This window comes from Triticum dicoccoides, chromosome 4B, assembly GCF_002162155.2.
Source record: "Triticum dicoccoides isolate Atlit2015 ecotype Zavitan chromosome 4B, WEW_v2.0, whole genome shotgun sequence".
NCBI lineage: Eukaryota > Viridiplantae > Streptophyta > Magnoliopsida > Poales > Poaceae > Triticum > Triticum dicoccoides.
In genome coordinates, this window is record NC_041387.1 from 59,692,502 (window position 1) to 59,699,356 (window position 6,855).

The following is a 6,855-nucleotide window of genomic DNA, read 5'->3' on the forward strand; positions in this document are numbered from 1 at the left end:
GGGGGTATGTATAATCTCATTTGCTCGTTTGCGACAAACAAACAGTCAATTCGGGAGCAAATTATTTCTACCAGTCTCCTGCTATGGATGGTGGGTGAAGACGACTTGTGAAAATTGGTTGGAGTAGAAAGCTTTTCCACCAGACGGTGTCTCCAATTATCTCTTCTTGGTCTCTGCATCGGTAGATTAAAAATGCAGCGCTTATCTGCTCATCTCATGTCCCTATTCATGGATAGCTTTTTGGGTTGTCTGGCTTGTAGTTGTAGCCATCTTCTATAGAAGAAAACGCTCGGGGTATCATCGGGAAAAACAGTAAAAAGTTGTACGCAGAATAAAAAGGATCAGGTGGAGTATTTTCGTCGCGTTCTGTAACTCTGTCTTGGGGCGAAAACACGCTCACATTTGTGCAGAAGGTCGGGTAGTTATTGAACGTGGAAACAGATTGGACCACGGCCTTTGGCTCGATCAGCTACGGCGGCATGGCGCTGGTCAGCAACGGACTGGCGGCCAGGTTTGAGTTCGTCCGGTCGTGCTGCAGCCTTGGTGGGCTGCGGGCGCATCCTCGCGGAGGGCGCTTTTGGTTGCCTGCAACCATTGAGGCACGCTCTATGAGGAAAGCGAGCCAGGCTGAGCAAGGTTGGTTTGCCTGCATGCAGGGCTCGCACGCTTGGTAGCGGTGACTTCCCTCCTGTGTGCGCTGTAAGAGGAGAATGCAACCTGGCACGAAAAATAAGAGAATCTTTCTTGCCTCATGGTTTGCCTTAGCCTGTATGAGTGAAAACCGCTAATTTGGGCGTTCCTCCTCAGCCTGACCCTAGAGTGCTTTAAACACCGTATGATGCAGGAAACTGATGCGAGCCAAGCAACCAAACACCGGATAAAATAAAAAAATCCCCTCCATATGCAGTCTACCAGCCACCATGCAGGCAACCAAACACGCTCAGAGTAGTAGCCAGCTCCATGGTACTTTTGCTCCTATAGTGCGTGAGAGGACTGGTCGAGGGAAGTTATCTAATGCACAGCTGCTTGTGGTGCTACTGGTGCACCTGAAGCGCATAGTGCATTTAAAATGTTTAAAAAAATAGAAAAATTTAGCACATTCACGCTACATCAGTCCATGTCCTAAAATTTGAAACATTGCTCGAGGTATAAAAATCACAAAGTCGGCACTGAATAGTACACAACATAAGTTGGTCTTTATATTTGGCCCATTAACACATTGATGCCAAATTTATTAATTTTGTATCTCGTGCAATGGTTTGAACTTCGATTTGAAGTTTTGTGACAATATAGACCGACGTTGTGCCGATGCGCTATACTTTTTTCTAGAATTTAAAACATAGAACACGCTTGGGTGTCCGGTGCATCGGTAGCACCACAAGCACCGGTGCACCAGATATTTCCCCGACTGAGACTGGTTGAAGCCATCTCTCTAGTCGATCCTTCAAAATTTACTCTCAAAAGTCTTCTTAAACCTTCTTTCTTTGACTAGTTTGGATTGCTTACCACACATACATCAGGTGGTCAACTTTTTATATTTGATTCACTAAAATAATGTGGTTCCTTACTAAGCTCTTAAATCTAACTTTCATTTTTCACACAGTTTCGTTCAAGCAAAGATTGAAACTAAACAAAGATTAAAACTAGTTCATTCAAACACACATTGCATAACATGAAATTTAAACTACATTGTATAACATAATATTTAAACTACGGTCAAATCCATCCCGAATGATATACTCGGACGGGATGAACTGAGCACCTACCGCAAGCGTATCATCCTCATCATGTATAATACGATAGAAGGCTGGATATTGCTTACGTAGACCGACATTGCCTAGCCACTTGTTCTTCTAGAAATGAATCTACGAGCCATCCTTAATCACGAAAGATCCAAAACAAAAAAGATTTTTTTACCGTCATTAGAAATGAATTTACGAAAGTCTTGCGATATGCCTAAAGTGCAAGATGTACTTTCTTTTTTGGCAAAGACTTTCAAGATGTGCTTCTTGCTACAAACTTTTCCCGACTGCCATAAGAACTACAATACAACTTTTACTTACCTTGCATGACATATCAAATCTAATGAAGCGACACATTTAACCGACCGCGTGGATGTGTGGCTGCTCCGCGGCGGGGGCACCCCTGTTGCTGCGGACGTGAGCACCGATCTCGTGCGGCCCAGATGGGCTTGGACAGATCGACGACTCTGGGACGTGACAGCAGGCTGGCGTGGTGGTGCCTGGCAACGCCGGCTGCTAGGCACCATGGTGGTGCCGGCAGGCTGGATCGGGGCGGCGTGGGGGCCTGCTGCCGTGATGATTAAGTTGGCGGTCCTTGTACTCTTCTTCATCACGGCAATGCCCTGCATGATCGGTCCCCCTCGATCTAGCCATTGACGTGTTTCGGAATGGCCGCCGGGGATCTTGCTCATGATATCTGGATCAATTGGATTCCGCTCGTGCACGTCCATATCAGCCTAAGAGGTACTAAGGGTGTGGCGCGAAGCTCTGTTGGTTGATGACACCTTGGGACACGCCGGCTTCTCAATTTTCATGGTGAAGAAAGCGATGGAGAAGGTCATGGTGGCTGGAATCGGAGAATCAATTAGACGGACGAAGCCTTGGTGACGATGGAGTCAGCCAGGTGTCAGATAACTCTTGCGAGCAGCAGTGATAAGTGGGGGCGGCAACAGTGGCGATTTCATTTTTGGTGGCACTCCTCGGGTGCTGAGTCGTGACTTTCAGGGTGAAAACCTAAGATCTGATCTTCATTGGTTGTGCCTGACGGTTGCCTTGATGAATGAATTGTTTTGAGATCGCGGACTTTCTTCATGGTGAAAACCTAAGATCTTGGATTGGGCAACTGTCGTGGGAACGATTCCGATAATAAGAGAGGGATAGGACAAAGGAGCATGATCTATCGAGATGCAAATGGGTAACACAGTGGTTTTAGCGAGTTCGGGCCTCTCACGGTGGAGATAACAACCCTACGTCTCATGCTCAGGAGAGGCTTTGCTTTATCTGGATATGTGTCCGGAGATTACAATGTATGCGAGAGAGGAGAACGGATCTCCATGCCCGAGCTGAGTCCTGAGACTAGAGAGAGAGAGAGAGGTGGAAGAAAAGACCCCCCCTATTCTAGTGGTGGGGGTGTCTTATATAGAGTGCGCCACCCCCTCACCTCCTATGTTACAAAGTGAGGCATGAAAGCCATAATGTCAGCCCACTACCAAGCCTTCACTATGAGAATGATGTCGACGGCTTTGCTGCCTGCTAGTCTTCGTATACCCGAGTGAGTCGTACGGTCGAGTGGTGAACTGTCATCCGAGTGGATGGTATGCTGCTTGGTCGAGTGGATGATATGCTGCTTGGTCGAGTGGATAGTATGCTGCTTGTCCGAGTGGATAGTATGAAATTTATCTGGACCCCATGCTTTATGATATTTCGACCCTTCGTGGGCCTACCTGTTATGTGTATCCCCAACATTAGCCCCCGAATCGATTGCGATTTTGCAGAACGAGTTTGTGAAAGACACAATTTGGTCCGAGTGATTACGGAAATACTCGGTACATGTCATCATGCTTTCACGCAACCAAGGTTTGAACAAAATCTCAGTGGATTCCGGCACTGTGCTTCCCGACTGATCTGGGGTAAGTGCCCGCGAGGAGCAACTTGGTGACATTTGTTCATCTCTCGGAAGAGGTTAACTCGTGATCAGAGTATGGGTGTGTCATTAAATCTGGGCAACAAGATTGTCACATGGATTGCTATCTCGGAGAGATGTCATTCTTATCCCGGAGGAACATCAATACGAGTCGGTTTGAGATCCAACTTATGAGTTTCACGCTTTGAGTCCTAGAAGAAGGCTCAAAATAGGTCCACGGAGGAGCGTTAAACTCACCTTATAGCAATTTTTTTGTGGCCGACAGGAGCCTTAGAACTTGTTTGTTTGTTGTTCCTCACTCAAACTGGTGAGGCCATACCGAGTGGAGATTACTCCAGTGGGGGCACGCTGAGTGCACCCACTGGGTGTAGTCCCCGAGACCGCCGCCGACTGCGGGCAGTCGGCGGGGGTCTGAGAGGGAAAATCTTCTTAGATGGTACTGATCGAACTTGTTCTTCTCTGACTCAGAGGTCGAGTGAACTGGAGCTGGTCTTGCATCAAGCAAAATGTTTCTTTCCGAGTTCACTTCTAGTGGGGGCACGCCGAGTGCACCCACTAGGTGTAGTCCCCGAGCCTCTGTCAGACTGGATGAGTCTTGCAGAGGGTTTAAGTCTCCTGGTAAACCTCCATGCAGTCGGCATGGTAAATATATTTGTATGAAATTGAGTCAATCGGATGGATCTTCAAGTGCTTAGCATGGTAAATAAGCTGAGCCTGGAGCTGGGTCAGTCGGACTGATCTTCATGCACTTGGCACTATAAATAAATTCAACCTGGAACTGGATCAATCAAGTGAATCTTTGTGCACTCGGCATGATGAATGAATTTGGCCTTAAAACTGCCGACTGTAGAAAAAAGCTCGACACTCAAGGGAGTAATCATTCTAGTAGTACTTCTTACATTGACCGTTAGCTTTTGCATGAAAGGGGTATTTGTACGAGTACATTGTATCTATAGAGGAGGTTCGTTTTCACCCTTTTGCATGAAAGGGGTATTTGTCCGAGTGGACGTGCTTCCCGACTGATCGGGGTATGCTGACTGCAAGGAAAAACTTGGTGGCACTTGTATGTCTCCCGGAAGAGATAGACTAGTGGTCTGACCTGGACGTGCCATGAAACCTAAGTGGCGAGACTAGTGTGTGGGCTAACTCTTCGGAGAGAGGCCACTTATTATCCCAGGGGAACACTAGCACATGCCATCTCCGAGTCCAAGTTTGCGAAACTGACGCCTTGGAGCCTAGAATAAGGGCCAAGTGTATCCATAGAGGAGGGTCGTTTTCACCCTTTTGCTGTCTTGAAGATGACTCCAAGTAATGATTTGGGCGATCGTCCGAGTGGACGGTGCTACCGTTATAGGTCTTCGGCGGACCGAGCATGTATGGTCAGAAAAAATATTACTGATGTGATCAACAGGTTGATCAAATGGGCATAACCCGTGAGTGCGGCATGGCCCACGGCTGTGCGCAGCCCCCGAGTGATGCTCGTAAGAGGTAAGCTTGCTACACAGTGTGATATGATGGGTGAAGGTGTAGTGGTGAAGACATGTCCAACCGATGGCGACGTGCGGGCGGCCGAGGGGTGAAGGTGTAACTAACGGAGTGGCAACACGCAGGGCGGCCGAGGGGTGATGATGTGCACAGCCGAGTGGCGACGCGCAGGGTGGCCGAGTGGAGAATACGTGCACAACCGAGTGGCGCCGCGCGGGATGGCCGAGGGACGACGCGCGAGGTGGTCAAAGTGAAGACGTGTCCCATGGAGTGGCAACGCACGGAGCGGCCGAGTGGTGCAAAGGTGACTAACCGAATGGCGATGCACGGGGCGACCGAGTGGTGAGGACGTGTCTCACCGCGTGGCGATGCTAGGATGGCCCGGTGGTGAAAACTGTCCTCAGAGGAGTCAGTCGGATGCTTTCGAAGCTAATGTAACGACGTGGTCGATGTAGTGTGCATGTGACGCAACAAGACTGGCGCAACAACTGAGACTGAGTAGGAACGAAGATGGCACGCAGAGCGTGTGAGTGAGTATGTAACTTGTCAAAAGTGGCGGGTCGGATGCATTTGTTTGAAGTGAAAGATCTGACTGGTGATGAAATACTCGGCCACTTAGGAGGGTGTCATTCCGAATGAGATGTAGCCCCCGAGTGCGGCGTAGCCCCCGAATGTGGCGTAGCCCCCGAGCATACTATAGGCTTCGACTGCGGTCCTTTCGGAACACAATTAATATAGTTTTGAATGGATAAATTGTAATTCATTGAGTCAGACTCGGGTAAAGGTGAGGAGGAGCTTCCGAGTGATGCTCAAAAGAGGCAAACTTGCAAAGGAGTGAAGTCTGCAGTTTGATTATAAAAGAGATTTACCTGTCTCATGCCCAACGAGACGATGAAGTCTATGTGTTTGGCTGGTGTTGTGGTGCGCTAGGACTGGTACGGTGACTGAGTCCGAGTAGCGATAAAGTTGGCGCATAGGGCCGTCGAGTGATCGCGTAACTTGTGTAAGAAAAATAGCACAAGCCAACGTAATGATTTCTCGAGGAAATTTGATGTGTGCTGAAAAGATTTGTGTAAGTGATACCCATAAACACCCGCTGGGTGTGCAAGGGGCTTGCAGGTTCAGAACCAACAAGAGTCTAGAAGAGCAAAGAAATTGATCGAACTTGACGGAGTGAATGATCCAACCGGACATGTTTGGAGTGCTAGCTCAAATAAAACGGAAGTGTGGTGTTCCGACTGAGTTGCAGCCCCCGAGGACTGATGCAAACTTGAAATGAAGAACACATGGTGTTCGTGAATGACGTATGCGTTAAAATGGAAGTTGGACTCAGGAGTCAGTACTAAGCAAGTATGTGAAAATAAGCAACCGAGCGTAGAGGCGCACTAGGTGGTGTGGCCTCCGAGTGAACATGATTTGTGAATTACGGGATACTCAGGAACGCGGAAATAGTAGAATGTAGTGCTAGAATAACTTAGTAGTCTGAAGGCGTGCGAGTGGCCGAGTGGTGATGAGGTGACCAACTGATGGCGACGCACGGGGCGGCCGAGTGGTGATGAGGTTTCCAACCGATGGCGACGCGTTAGGCGGTCGAGTGATGATGAGGTGACCAACCGAGAGGCGACACGTGGGGCGGCCGAATGGTGATTAGGTGACCAACTTAGTGGCGACGCGCAGAGCGGCTGAGTGGTAATGAGGTGACCA